General features: G+C 44.1%; 1 protein-coding gene across 3 annotated transcripts in view; it reads right to left on the bottom strand.

The window, feature by feature from the left end:
• Positions 1-15,759, bottom strand: part of GAB2 (GRB2 associated binding protein 2) — a 178,913-nt gene that overhangs the window by 31,907 nt on the left and 131,247 nt on the right. The window lies entirely within an intron of this gene.

The following is a 15,759-nucleotide window of genomic DNA, read 5'->3' on the forward strand; positions in this document are numbered from 1 at the left end:
ATCTCTTCCCTCTTGCGTCTCCCTCCCTCCCACCCTCCCTATGTGACAGAGCGAGAGAGTGGCATGGACATATATACACTACCGGCCCCTTTTATGATTCTTTGTTTTGGCGTATGCTGTTCCTTCTGCCTGGATTTCACTTCTTCTCCTTTGGCACTCACACACAGACTTTAAGACCCTACACGGGCATCACATTCTCTCTGAAACCTTCGTGGACTTGGCCATTCTTCTGGGTGCTAACAGCACGTGGCCCATGCTTCATTATATCCACTGTCACCCTGCTTCCTTGCCTGGCCCACGGGTTTCTAGGAACAGTGACGGATGATGTTACCTCTACAGTGCCAGCATTTACCGAATAAACCCCAGGTACATACAGAGTTCTGAGTCTGTCTTTGTAGAATAAGCAAAAACATTCATTCAGCATACAATTATTCCAACAGTGAAACTTTTTTGTTCAAAAGAAAGATTTAAAGATGTATTTTCTGGTGGGAGGTAATGTTTTAGTGGTGATGATGGTGGCTTTCTATGGTTATTCAAAGCACTTCAGAGGGGACATAGTTCCCTGTTATCTGACCTATTTTAGGGCCCTTCTCATGGCCCTGGGCAGGATCCACCAGCTCACGGATGCTCTGCAGCATTAATGACTCTGCAGTCTTTTCTGCTGCTGGGCAAGACAACTTCTGCCAGCGTACAGCAGGAAAAGCCACAGGCCTCTGGGGAAAAACTGTCCCATTGACAGCTGTGTTGACCTCCAAAATGAATTCCCATTACAGGTCTCGTAGTGAACTGGATGTTTGTTAACAGAATCAATGGCTTCATTACTCCATTAGACCTGCAAGATGAACTCTCTAGTGGCAGAGGAGAGGGTTTGTGCTGGGGGACAGAGAAAGCCCAGCGCCGGTGATCAGCCCACGCTGCTGCCTGAGGAGACATAGGGAATGTGCAAGGGAAACCTCTGGTGCATTCTACGCTCTCTGTGGTCTTTTGGACTCCTCCTCCTCTGCCCAGCCCTTCAATGCGGGCTTTCTCCAGGGTTCTGCCCCAGACCCTCCTATGACCTCGCTCTCACTCTGGAGACTCTCCAGGGGTATCCTGTCCACTCTCACAGCTTCAGCTATGTGGTAACAGCTCACAAATGTGCATCTCTAGCTCAGTTCTCTCTCCTGGGCTCCCTGTCTTATATCCCCACCCCCACCCCCCATCTACTGAGCGTCTCCATTCAGCTGTCCCACAGGCAGGTCAAGCTCAACAATCTAAACGGAACTCCTCCTCCTGCGTCTCTAGTTCAGTGAAGTGCATCAACGTCACCATCCAGTCAGTTCCCCAAGCCGGAAACCTAGGCATCATCTGTGACTCTCCCCTGTTTCTCAGCAACCACGGCATGTCATCATGTCACTGCCTTGCTTAAAATTCGTCACTGGATCCCTGGTATCCTCAAGATGACTTACAAAGCTCTCTCTTTTAAAAACCACTTTCCTGTTTATTTCTTCAATCTTGTTTCCCACCTGTACTTTCTTGTGTTTCAAACAGAATTTCAGGAAAACACCAACCTCTTTCTCATCGCTCCATACATGAGGATACCAATTCAGTAAGGGCAGAGATACTGTCTCTCTTGTAACAGTTTTACCCCTAGAATGAAGCCCAGTCTGTGATCCAACTCCATAATCATGTGTTGATTAAACACAGGAAGTACATATAGCATAATAAGTCATACTCCCTCAGTAACATCCACTGACTCCTCATTACCTTCAGAATAAAGTCCAGGTTCCCCAATCTGACGAGAATAGCCATTTTGTCACAACCTACTTATCCTGCCTTGTCACCCAATTCATCCTTCATGTCCCCTATGCTGAATGCTTGTGGGTCTGTATAAAGGAAGAGTGACCCATCCTCAGCTCTAGGGCCCTCTGCCTCCAGCTCAGGCTATGGATTCAAATCTGTGACCCAGTCTGTTTACTCACAGAGCTAGAGAAATTTCACCTGAGTCTCAGTTTCCTTATTTACAAATTAACATAGGGTGGTCTTATGAGGATGAAGTGCATAGAGGGCCAAGAAAGCACTGCAGGTTGTAGGTACTCAAAATGTGTTCCAGTCACTTCTGTATCTCCGTGCCTAGAACAGTCCCAGCACATAGTGGGTGTTCATGACACTGAATTCATTGTTGAATGAATAAAAGAATTTTCCCTGGCATAAAAATCCACATATGCTTGTTTCTTGAGGTCAAAGTCAGAGAGGTTTTTCAGGTCTGCCAATAAGATGAAGTAAGGGGTAGCATGAGTTGGGCCCACAGACACTTGGAATTCCACTCTTCTGACATAAAGCCATGTCTATGAAGCCAGTTGGCTCCATAATGGCCTGCAGCCCCAGAAAAGTTCTTTCAAAGCTGTTTGGGCACTAAATCTTGCCAAAAGCCTACCTCAGCTTGCAACTTTAAAAGACTTCTACCTGAATTCATGTGATGATTCCTTGGTACCTTTACTGGGTTGAACAGTGTCAATCCAAAATTCATGGAACCTCAGAATGTGACCTTATTTGAAAACAGCGTCTTTGCAGATGTAATTCGTTAAACTGAGGTCATACTGGATTAGTGTGGAACCTACTTCAATGACTCGTGTCCTTATAAGAAAACAGAGACAAAGACATACAGGAAGGGGATGAAAGAGGTAGAGATTGGATAAACAAAAGGTGATCTATCCATACAACAGAATATTATTCAGCCATATAAGTGAATGAAATACTAATACATGCTACAACATGGATGAATCTCCAAAACATTATGCTAAGAGAAAAAAACTAGTGATAAGACTATAGATTACATGACTTTATTTATGTGAAATGTCTAGAATAGGAAAATCCAAAGACAGCATGTAGCCTAGAGGTTGCCTGGGGTGGGGAGCAGTAATGGAAAGTGACTGCTAATGAGTATGGTATTTCTTTTTGGGTTGATGAAAATTTTCTAAAATTAGACTGGTGATGGTTGCACAACCCTGGGAAATACTAAACGCACTGAACTATATACTTTAAAAGGGTGAATTTCATGCTATGGGAAATACATCTCAGTAAATTTATAAACACACACACAGTTTGACAGTTTCTCAAAAAGTTAAACACAGAGTCACCATATGACCCAGCAATTCCACTTCTAGGTATATACCCAAGAGAAATGAAAACATACATCTACACCAAAACTTGTAAACAGATTTTCACAGCAGCATTACTTATAATAGCCAAAAGTAGAAACAATCCAAATGCATATAAGCTGATCGATAAAGAAAATGTGGCATAGCGTATAATGGAATATTCAGCAGTAAAAAGAATAAAGCACAGGACTTCCCTGGTGGCGCAGTGGTTGAGAGTCCGCCTGCCGATGCAGGGGACACGGGTTCGTGCCCCGGTCCGGGAAGATCCCACATGCCGCGGAGCAGCTGGGCCCGTGAGCCATGGCCGCTGAGCCTGCGTGTCCGGAGCCTAAGCTCCGCGACGGGAGAGGCCGCAACAGTGAGAGGCCCGCGTACCACAAAAAAAAAAAAAAAAAAAGAATAAAGCACAAATACATGTTACAACATGTACAAACCTTGAAAGTACTGTGCTAAGTGAAAAGAAGCTAGATTCCATTTATATGAGATGTCTAGAAGTGGTAAATGTATAGAGACAGAAAGTAGATTAGTGGTTGCTTACGGCTGGGGTGAGGATGGGGTACGGGAAGTGACTACTAATGGGTATAAGGTTTCTTTTCAGGGTCATAAAAATGTTCCCAAATTAGACTGTGATGGCAGTTGCACAGCCCTGTGAATATACTAAAAACATTGACTTGTACACTTTAATTGAGTGATATATGGTGTGTGAATTAAAACACACACACACACACACACACACGCATAAGCCCTTTGCAAAGTATGAAGTGTAAAGTATATGCAAGAGATTAACAGTCATCCAGTTAAATTCATCTGCCCTTTAGTTTTTCTTTATTTCTTCTCCGAAGAGAAAACTGAACACTCAGTAAATACCGAGCCCTTACTAAACTCCCTTGAGTAAGAGACATTCTCCCCTTCCTACCTTCAGTTCCCTATAACTCCTCCAACCCCGCTGTTCAGGGTTTCACCCCATAATCATAGCAAGGCAGTGGGAAGTTCAGCTAAACAGAAGGCAAGCACTCATGGTTTGGGGTGAAAAGACTCAAGCAGGTTGAAATTCCACCTCACAGTGTGTGGACCTCATGCACAGGACAGGAGTCAGGAGCCCAGGGATCCATTTCCAGCTCTGCTGTTGACTAGCTGTGAGATCATGGACAGGTCTCTCTCTGAGCTTTAGCTGCTTACCTGTCAAGATGGGAGGATAATCCCTGGCCTGCTTGTCTATCTTACTGGGCTGTTGTAAAGGGCGAATGAGATAAGGATGTGAAAACAAATACATGCACTCATATAAATATTCACAGCATTTGTTGTTATTGCCTGGGTACCTTTTGAGGAAAGGAAAGAATGGTAAAGATAAAGGAGACATTAGACAATACGTGGCTGGGCTGTTTTTGGTATGTGGCTGTAAGGTTGTTGTAATGATGTGTCTTGGGTCATTAGGAAGGTCAGTTACACACAGCGAGAAGAAAATGGACATTTCCAGACTTCTGGCCTGAGCTTCGATCTCCAAGTCTAGACGAAAGATAATGCCAGAAAATGCCTGAGTCAATTTGTTTTCTTTTCAGCAGGGTTTTATTTTTTCCTCTTCTTCCTGGCTTCTTTTTAGGGCCCTACAAAATCACTCCCCTTCCTTTCCACAATCACCCCTGGGAAGCCTTCCCAGCATAAAAACACTCCTCCCACCTTCTTGCAAAACTCTAGAACAGGAAAGCTCTGAAGGATTTCAGTAGAGGAGCCGAGCCCAGCCCAGCCATCCACTAGCTAGTGATAACAGGAGCAGGAAAGGGGTGGTTGGCGGGAGCTTCTGGAAAAGGTGACTGGCCAAATAATGACTGGTTCCCTTATCTCAATGCCCTTTTAATCTTTATCCTTTCCCCCCCCCAAACCCCACCCCAAGCCTCAGTGGGTCTCAGAACCCGTAAAATGATAGACCAAAGTTCATGCTGGCGCCCAGGCTGGATTCAAAGCCTGGCTCTACTAACTCCCGGCTCTGGTCTTGGACAGGTTACATAAACCTCTTTGATCCTCACTTGTTCAATAGGGAGAATACATACTTTGCAGGGCTGCTGCAAGGACTGGAGGTCATTTATACAAAGAATTTAGCACAGCACCCCACCATTCTTACTGCTCCTATTCCTAGAGTACACATGGAACTGGCTGAGACCCTGAAATTGGCCAAGAGGTATGGAATTTCTTTCCAAGTCACAACTATACCTTGTATAGATGTTATACGTGGATTAATAAGAACGACAGGGACAATACTGTCTACAATAATCACAGCTGCCATTTACTGAGCACCTACTACGTGTCTCTGGTCTACCCCGTGAGGTAGATATTATTATTACCTCCATTGGTTTTTTGTTTTGTTTTTTGGGGGGAATGAAGAAACTGAAGCTCAGAGAAGTTAATAGTGAGCTCTGGGGTCACACATTTAGGAAGTGGCAGAGTCTAGATCTGAAAGAGATCTCATTGTCTTCGAAGCCAATTATTTTCACCCATGTAGAGAAAAGAGTTCCTACACAATCCCTATGAGGTGAATGGTATTAGCTTTATGGGAGGCAGAGTCAAATAACAGAATGAGGGTCTAGGTCCAGGTCTGCTGCCAACTGGTTGCGTGGCCTTTGGTACGTCATTTCACCTTTCTGGGCCCTGTTTTCTTTATTTATAAAAGGGAGAACTTGGATTAGACCAGGGATACACGTCAAAGTCATCTTTGGGAAATTTACGAGAGCTGCTCCATGTAAGACCTAATGAGTTATATTTACATATTTAGATTCAGATCCACTGGCTTGGTTTTTAACAATCTCTGGTTCTTCATTCTGGGGCAGAGGTAGAAGGGTTGGGGTCAACTGAAAAATCAAGGGCAAAGCAAGTTCTGAAAGCCAAATGAAAGAACAAATTCTTCCCAAAATCTTTCTTGGTATCATCAAAATTCTAAATTGGAAACCATCCATGCTCTTCCTGGCCCTCCTTATCATTTGTCCACAGCCGACTCCAAAGGAACAGAGAGCAACAGAGAGAGCCTGACGTGGTTCAGAAACGTGGGAGTCCAGGTTCTAAAACTAATTTGCCACAGGGCCTTGGGCGAAACTTTTAATCTCTCCCTACATCTCCTCTCCCATGCTGTCAAATGCCAAAGAGAACACCCACCTTACAGGGTTCTTTTGAGGATTCAATGAGGTGAAATACGGGTAAATAGTAACTATTAAATACTAAGTAAGTGGTAGTTAGTTGACAATTGTTATATTATATCATTTATTCCTAGAAGTAGAAAGGTGGTAAAATTCTGAGGGTTCTCACTGGGGAGAAGATGATTAATGAAAGAATTTTGAAACTAATGGTGTTGGATTTTATGGGATGAGTGGTCCCCTGGAGAAAGCTAATTGAAAAGCAAGAATCAGATGGGTGGAGAATTCTAAAACAAAAACCTGCTGACAGATTGGCTGAGTGCAACATTGGATCAATAGAGCCAGGTCATTTTAACTCACAATCACAAGCCTAAAATTATTTAAAAAGGAATAATCCTCAAAATCCTCTAGCACACATCATTACTAGAGAACTTATGCATACATTTAGGATCAGACACAAAATGTCTTCACTCTAGACAATACCTCACATAATATGGTAACTGGAGGGGAACCTAGGGTCCAATCATTCTCACCACTGCCCTCCCTACTCACCCCCAAATCTCTCATTTACAGTTGGAGAAACCGTGGTCCAGAAAGGTGAGGCTACTTGTCCAAGGCCACACAGTGGATCAGATGTAAACCCTGAAATGAAAACTCAGATCTCTTAGTCCAGGGGTCCTTCTGCGGTACCAGTAGAAAGATGTATCAATGTGAATGAAGATATATTCTCTATAAAGGGGGGTGGGTAATCAAGCCAGGAGATCTGACCACCAGGACACTGGCCAGTGGGATTGCTATTTTGTCGTGAGTTTATAATGTTATTCATATTTGCATGGTAAGTAGACATTTGCTGGATCCAACTGCTAAAGACTAGTATAAATAATTCCCCAAGTTCAAAAATATAAGTCTTCTAGTGTTTATAAAAACTATAAAACAGAGGAAGAAAAAAGGGGAGGCAGACAGGCAGTAACATGAGACCCTGTGAGACCTTTCAGGGACCAGGCCTCCCCACTCCCCTCCTGAGGAAGGATCTGGGAAAAAACACCATCTCTGAGATCCAAGGGCCAAGTCACAGCACCCTGACCTTGACGGATATGATCTCTTGGTCTACTTTAGCAGGAATCAATCCTGTGAAGGGGCACAGGGCAAAGAGAGTGAGTGGCTGCAGCTCGCAGGCATGTCACACAGTCTCTGGTCACACGTCCTTACATAACCTTCCTTTGCCCTGCGGCATCTCATTTCAGAGATGGGAAACTAAGGTCCACGGCAAATGCCATGCTTTCTATAAGGTCTCTGGTGAAAACTAATTATGCCTTCCTCTAAACCTTTTATCGTACTTCATTTTGCTTTTTATTTTATGCTGGGCATTCACAAATCTCTCATACTAAACAGATCATGAGCTGTTAGAAGTCAGGACCTAGACCATCTGTTTCTCTGGTGGTGTTCAGCACAACGCTGTGTGTCTGCTAAACGTCCAGATTAGAACAAGGTGCTCAATAAACACACCAGGGCAATACGTTTTGTCAGAATCTTTCCTCTTTGTGTCAGAAGAAGGAGTGAAGAGCTCCAGGATCTGAACGTAAGCTGCTGTTCAGGGTGGGAGGAACTGTTACCACTTAGCAAGGCTGTCTGAGTTGTGTGTGTTTCTGGTTTTGGACAGCTGGTCTATATTTAGCCACGCATGCATTGTCCGGTTCACGTCGGACAGGTCAGCTCTGTTCTCATCTCACCTGCCACACGGACAGCACACCTCAGTTGTGACAGACCTTACTCCTGCTCCTTTGAGAGGGGCTTCGGTTGACTGCGTGTCCCCCTCGAAGAGTCAATCCATAATTGGAATAAGCACTCTTGTTGTTAACTTAGGGCCATGAGTACTGACCGTGGGCACTCTGCTAAGCGCTTCAGGCCTGTCAAAAAGAGTGGATCTTGTCCTTGCTCTATGAGCTTATACTGCCGTTGAGAAGAGCAAATTTACACTTGGGGCAGCACTTCTCCCTTCCCCCAAGGAACTTTGGGGACTCATTAGTATTCCCATGGGAATCAATCCATCTAGTGGGCACCATAAGCTCACATGTCAATGATGCATCTGACCCTTGTGACCTTTCCACAAAAATATCGAAACTATATCACTGTATTTTTCAGCTAACCAACTTCGTAAGAGGTAAGCTTCCCCTTACTTTCACAGTGACTTTCACTAAGGGACAAGTGGCTACCAGCGTGAAACACAAGTGTCAGATATTCCAATGATGGGAGTTTATCAAGAATCATTACCAGTGGCAATAATCACAAGAACAATCCCTGAAACTGCTCTAGTCTGGATGGCGAGGCTGGGATTCTAAGAGCTCCAGCTTGCCTAGGGAATTATGAGATCCACAGCATTACCTGACCCAGAACTGTGGCTGTAGGAGAGACAGTGTGGTTAGGGGAAAGGAACGTGGATTCTGAAACCCGAATCTGAGTGTTTTGCTGTGGAACCTAGGAATGGTATCCGAATCTGTGCCCTAATTTGTAAAATTTTTACGAATCGCTACCTGCAGCGTCGTCCTGGAGAGTCAAGGAATGCCATAGAGTCTGTATATCAGTGCTCCACAAAGGGAACGTCTCCCTTAGCACTCCATCCCTGGGGTAACCTGGTGTGTGAACTGCATCTGCAGACCTTCAGGGTTTGATCAGAGGCAGGACTGGTACCAGAGCATGCAGATGGATTCAACTGGCCTTTGACGGGTGAGTAGAGGACTGCAGGCAGAGAGCCTGGCAGGACTCAGCTTCCAGTCGGCAGCTCTTTCTCAGCCACTGTCTCCGGTCCTGGGGTCACAACAATCTCCTGGCTTCATACCTGTAGCTTCCCTATTCATCTTCCAGCCTTGTGTCCTGATGCCTCAGTAACCCTAGGTTTTTTTTCACTGGGATCCAAAAGGGAGAGTTGTTTTTTAACATCCCTAGGACGGCCAGCACACTAAGACCATATGTACACGTATCTGAGTGGGCCTGCCAAGGCATATTATTATACTAGAACAGGAGCTGGCAAACTAAGGACCATAAGTCATATCTCATCGACTGCCTGATTTTATAAATAAAGTTCTATCCCTATTCATGGGCATATTCTTTACGGTTGCTTCTATGTAAAGTTGAGTACTTGTGACAAAGAACGTTCAGGTGGTAAAGCCTAAAATATTGACTATCTGGCCCTTTAAAGAGAAAGTTTGCCAGCCCCCAGACCACAAGTTCTCCTTCTGGTTTGTACAATCATGTCCTCTCTCAAAAATCTTAGTACCTAACTTAAGCTGCTCACTAAGGAGACAGAAGCGGGCTGAAACCAAGACCAGTGAATCCCAAACCTATGTTTTGGAATAATCAAGAAGAAGAATCACAGGAAAAGCCCGTGTGGAGAGCCCATGAATATTATTATAAGAAATCATATTCACTTTCATTTCAGCACACCTTGGGCACAAACAACATGCTAGTTTCTAGTCAGCATACAGAATCAAAAGGTTCAAGAGAATAATATGATCGACTTGTGTTGACAGGCTTGGGAAACCTTCTTGGCAAAGCCAGAGAAGGTCATCACAAGAGAGCAGAGACAGCAGTGAGTCTTTCTCAGGTCTTCACGCACATGCTGAAGACCCTAAACAGGTATCGTGACAGTGTGAGGCAAGGAACTATATCTAGAATTTCAGGGTATGGGTTAATAGTTATGAACATGGATTCTGCAGCCATACTGTCTGGGTTTGAATCCCAGGTCCTTTACTTAGTAGTTGTAAGAACTAGGGAAAGTTACTGAACCTCTCTGTGCCTCAGCTTTTTCATCTGTTAAATGGGAATAATGATAGGTATCTACCTCATAAGATTATATAAGTTAAGATCTGTGAAATGTTTTGAACACTGCCTCTACATGGTAAGCTCTACATAAACATTACCTCTTACTGTGAGTAGTAGTATATTTAAAGAAACACCTTTGTTTTTTGAGCACCTCAATAACTTAAGTATAATGCATCTCAAATCAGGAAAGTCAGCAAGGCTTATTTGATAAACATATTAATCACACACAGTAAGAATGTTTCCAAGTTCAGGGAAAATAGAGATCGTGTTATTTAGGATGTTTCAGTTTTGGGGAGATAAGAATAGCACGGTATACACACTCAAAGGGCTGTCATGCAGATCACAGAGAAGGCTGCAACAATTTATTAGCCATACACCGGACAGATATTTAATGTGTGCTTATCATGTACCAAACGCCATGCTTTAAGTGGATTCTTATATAATCTTCATAATAATATTGTGAAGAAAGTCTTGTTTCTATTTTACTGATGCAGAAATTGAGGCTCAGTAAAGTAAACTGACTTGCCTAAGACCATGTTAAGACTGAACTCATCAGTGTTGTGGATTCATGTATTTATGATTCCAAGACCTATGCTCTTTGCTCTTTGTACTAGATTGACCTCCTGAACCGGTGTGTGTGTGTGTGTGCCTGTGTGCGTGTGTGTGTGTATATATATATATACACGCACACAGGCACACACACACACACACGCATCATACAAGTATAAGATGCAACCTGGGTTTCAATTCTAGCCTTGCCAGTTAGCTGTATGCTCTTGAGCAACTCAGCTCCCCTCTCTTGACCTCCAGACACTGTCATCTGAGGAGTTTGGAACAAAATACTCTCTAAGGGCCCTTCAAGATCTCATATTCTAGAATTTTCTCAGTTTATGAAATCTACTGCCTTCTCTGTCTTGGCTGGGTGTTTTGGCTGTTATGATTCACCAGCCATGAAGAATTCGTTCACTGACCTCATCCACACAAGAAGTGAGGCGGTGGGGAATAAAAGCAAACAATAAATAAATGATAGATATGTAAAATAAAGTTCATATCCTACCTCTTCAGACTAGTTAGAACATCATCCATTTTCAATTTTTCTTTGCTTTTTAAAAATTGTTCTTTTTCATTGTATACCACTATTTCAATATATGGAATTTTAGACTCTATGTCCTGTTAATAAGGTTAGAATGTTTTTGAAGCTTCTTTTTTTCCCCCTCCTCAACAGTGAATTTCTCAAAACAACGTTTAGAAATAAGTTGTAATTTTTTAAACTGTCATTTTATGTAACTATAACTATTTACAAAGTTATAAACAAACACTATAACTAAATCATTCATTTGAATCATCATTGGGCAGCCACTATGTGTCTCTACTAATGTGGTGACAGAAAGATAGAAGGGTCATGTTCTCATCCTCAGGTCTCTGACATATCTCCCCTCATTCCCAAACTTTGAGCTCTAGCCTCAGTGAACTACTTCCAGTTCCCTAAGCTTCTGGGAACTTGGAGAAAACAAGAGAAACCTGAACTATGAGGTGGTGGATGTGTTAATTAACCTGATGGTGGCCATCATTTTACAATGTTTGCATATATCAAATCATCATGAGGTCCACTTTAAATATATACAGTTTTGTCAATTATACTTCAATAAAGAGGTGGAAAAAATAAATATCTGGTGTATTTATTTCCATTTATGTGAGGAAAAAGAGAAAAGAGAAGAAAGAGAAGAAAGAAGAGAAACCTGAAGTAACTGAGAAAATCCTGTATTGATCAGTTTTAACCTAAGTTGATTAGAACTTTCATTTCTATCACTAGCCAGATAGGGGCTTGATATTGAAATTAAATTCAGAAATTGAAAAAAACTTTTCTTTTCTTTTCACACTTGAGGTTAACCTCAATTTTTTTTTAATCTGTTAGCTATATCTTGGCATAGAGCCAGGCACAGTTCAGTTAAAAGCAGCAAAACTTGGTGAAAACTGAGGGCCCCAGGACCCGGAACTATACACAGAGGAGGCAGGCAGTCACTGAGAAGGGTTCCAACGGGAGGACCTGACAGAGCTCCTGAGGTCACTGAGAGTGGGTGCGTGGCTTACGCTCTTCTCTGGCATGTGACCCTAGAACAGGACCTGGCAAAAACAGGTACTCAGTGTGCTGAATGAGTGAACACAGAAACGGAAACTGGGCATCACCCAGAAATGGGGGCAGCTGAGTCCGAAAGGAGGAGGAAGCTGTTGAGGGAAAGCAGAAGTGGAGTTTCTTCAGAAATTCAGGCAGACAGACCACTGGCCACCCGGAAGTCAGCCACTGGACGGTGGGGCTCCAGCCACTGGCTTAAGGATTTTGGTAGGACTGGGGTCTCTGAGAGGGACTAAATCAAAGCAGGATGGGGTCTAGTCCCAGGTGGAATTTGATAGGACAGTCAGGTTAACAGGGAAATGACTCAAGAATAGGAAAAAGTAGGCAAAGTTCCAGGGCTGACCTTATGTTGCACACAAGATGAGGGTCAGAACTGAGCAAAAAGGGTGAAGAATCCCAGAGCCCTGACTCCATGCTGGCGTGCAGGGTGGGCCTCAACTTGAAGGTAGAGTCCAAAGGCCTTTGCCGAGTTCAGAATCCTATGCAGAACTGTACATAACTGGATGTTTAATCATAATCAAGAGCTTCAGAGGTCCAAAGCGACCTTACCACAAAATTCAAAGTCCTGATTCTACCTTTAGCCAAAAACTAGCGTTACATTGGGCTTTGGAATCTGGTCTGGGACCAGTTCAACAATAATTTATTACCCTCCTTCACGAGAGATAATTAGAAATACTCAAAGAACAAAAAAAGGGGGAGCATCTCGTGGGACGTCTGGGGAACCAATCAAAGCTTCTGGTGTTGAGGAGCTGGGAGGAGACACTCTCATTTCTAACAGTCTGTGGGTTTGGCAGGTACAATAGACTTTACGCTGGCTGGCTGGGACGGTGTGGGGGAGCGTCTGGTATACAAGGGAAAGGAGGAAGGAGGATCAAGGCTTAGAACGAAAAGAAGAGGGTCAGGTTTCTCGCTGTCGCCCTCTCCTCCTCCAGAGGGTCTGGACTTTGCTGCAGGTCAGGGCTGAAGCCTGTCCCAGGACAAGGCAAAAGTGTCTGTGGGGATTCTACAGAGTTCATGTCCCAACTCAAAGCCTACTCTCAGGGTGACGAGACCCAGCTGTAGACAAAAAAACAACAAATAAACGAAAGACTGAGGAGGAAGGTCTGATATTTCAGGGTTATTTAGAATACCAATTTTTTGTTTTTAAGGCATGAGGATTTCAGATCTGGCTGGAAACTGGTCTGGATGTTTATTTTCCCCACTGTCTCTGGAAAAAAAGGGTGGGTGATTCAGAGAGCAGCCTCCGCCTCTGGGCTGGGGCCCGGATCAGTCTCCACTCTGTTCTTCTTTCCTCCAGGGACCTGTGTAAGCCTGGGGAGAAGCTGCCTATCACCTCCCACATTTTCTCTAAGCTTCCAACAAGGGTCTCCCAGAGGAGTGAGAGATCTCACCCCAGTTAAAAAAAAAAAACCCAGAAAACAAAAGGTAGGGGAGGGAACAAGGGAGGAAAAGTTCCTCCCAGGAATGAGAAGAGAGAAAGGGTCAGGTCTCCTAGAAAGGCCTCTCTCGTCCCCACTGTCCTCCACTCCCAGCTTCTCCCCGGCACTCCCACTCACTGCGTCAGGGTAGTGGGGGAAGGGACCAAGGTCACCAGAAGGTACCTGAGTGGACTGCCTGTCTCCACTACGGCCCTCCCTGCTGTGAGAAGTCCAGCTGGAATAAGGGGTCCTGACCTCTAAGGCACCAATCATTCTCTCTGGAGAGGAAGGAGCTGTTTGAAGACCCTGATAACATTCCTCCACTGGGGGCTGAAGATGTCCCCAAACGCATACCTGTGGGTATAGTTTCATCCTGGAAGGGAACCAGGACTTAAAATAATTCTGCTGTTGAGTTACTGGGGAAATTCACAGATTACTAGAAGTGTAAATATTCACAAAATATTTAAAGTAGGGGGCAGTCTCACCCACAATTTTAGTAGAGAAATGGTGGGGAACAGATAAAGAACAGTCGGTTGGAACTCTGGGAGGTCATCTTTCTATAGAGTTAGTCATGCAACTACTGTGAAATTCCTGCCAGGGAGTTCAAGAAGGAAAAAAGCTACAATAATAGACAGGATATGGAGGAGGCTCTGGCCTTAATTTCAAAATCTTCAAGAGTTGCAAACGGGGCTCTGGTGACCTAAACTCCCTGAGCTGTAGTTCACAGTAGTTTGTTGGCTACTCTGAGATGGATCATGTTATCTTGCTGATTTAGCCGTCCGAGATTAACGTTAATGTACAGACAGCACTTTACTTTCCAAATGTTTAGTTCTCAGTGACCAACTTCTTGCTTCTCCTCTTTGCTGGCTATTTTGTGATTTACAAGCAGCCACAATAAACAGGTCTGTGAAAAGGGGTTCGGAGAAGTGAGAAGGAGTTAGAGCATACAGCCCTAGGGCGGAGTTAAAAGCCTTGGATGCTAGATCCAGCAACACTGCTTTCTGGCAATGTCAGTGCCTTTCAACTTTAGCTTCCTTATTTGTGCACTAGGAATAGCGCTAGCAGCCTTGCCTAGCTTATTTTGTTTCTTTATATGCAAAGGAGACTGCGTAAGTGTTGTGTAGACTGTAAAGTTCTCTAAAAACACCAGATACTTAAATCATATCCTGTTCATCTTGACCTCCAGATATAAAAATCATCATTTTCACCAAAAGTATGACATGGAAAGCAGCGAAACAAGCAGCTACTGTTCACACTGCGCCTATACATTTTCCCAGCTTCCTCCCAACCCCTCTGCAAGGGAGCATAATCTCCATTTTACAGATGATAACACCTCAAAGAGATAGAGTTACTTATTCAACATCCTAGAGCAAATAAACAGCAGCAGCTAGGGTGCCTTTCGGAGTGCACGTTAGAGTAAGGGGCTGTGCAGGTCCTGGACCAGCTACGGAATAGAGGGAGGAGGGAGGGGATGAGTGGGAAGGAGAAGCCCTCAGCTTAGAGGATTCAAAGGGGTGAGGGCTTTCCTAACAGTGGATGACTCCTGAGCCCATGAATCATTCATCCACACTCTGTGCTGGGAGCTGCTTCTTTTTATGTGTGGTACATCTGGTCAGGGACAGCTGCCCACGACAGGGCCACAAGTGTGAGGACTTGGACCCGCCTGCTTGTAAACACAGCTCAGAGCAGCTTTCTGCCCCCTGACGTGGGGGACTGAAGGCTGTTTTGATTCCCAGAGGAAGGCGGGGTTCTTACTGTTGCCTGTGCGTACATGTACACACCCCCACCCCCACCCCCAAACAAACAACAAGCAAACTCCATGTATGTGATATGAAATCTTGATATTCATTCTTAGAATTGCTTTTCCTTTCTGAGCATCGTGCCCGGTTTCCTTTTGGAAAGAGTTCTCTATCAGGAGGCTGTTTCTTCCACCCTTGTGTCGATATTCAAACTCAGTGTCACTCCTGGTCTGGTCTTGATCCTAGACAGGTTTTATCCTAGGCATTTTTGGCTGGAATACGTGAGGAATTGGAGAGTGGCAGCAGAAAGAAGAAGCCGGGGGTGGCAAGAAGGATTAAAAAAAGACTCCATCTGCTATAGAACCGCTTCCAGCTAAAAGTGAAAAA

The sequence above is a fragment of the Lagenorhynchus albirostris genome, chromosome 9 (assembly GCF_949774975.1).
Source record: "Lagenorhynchus albirostris chromosome 9, mLagAlb1.1, whole genome shotgun sequence".
Taxonomy (NCBI): Eukaryota; Metazoa; Chordata; class Mammalia; order Artiodactyla; family Delphinidae; genus Lagenorhynchus; species Lagenorhynchus albirostris.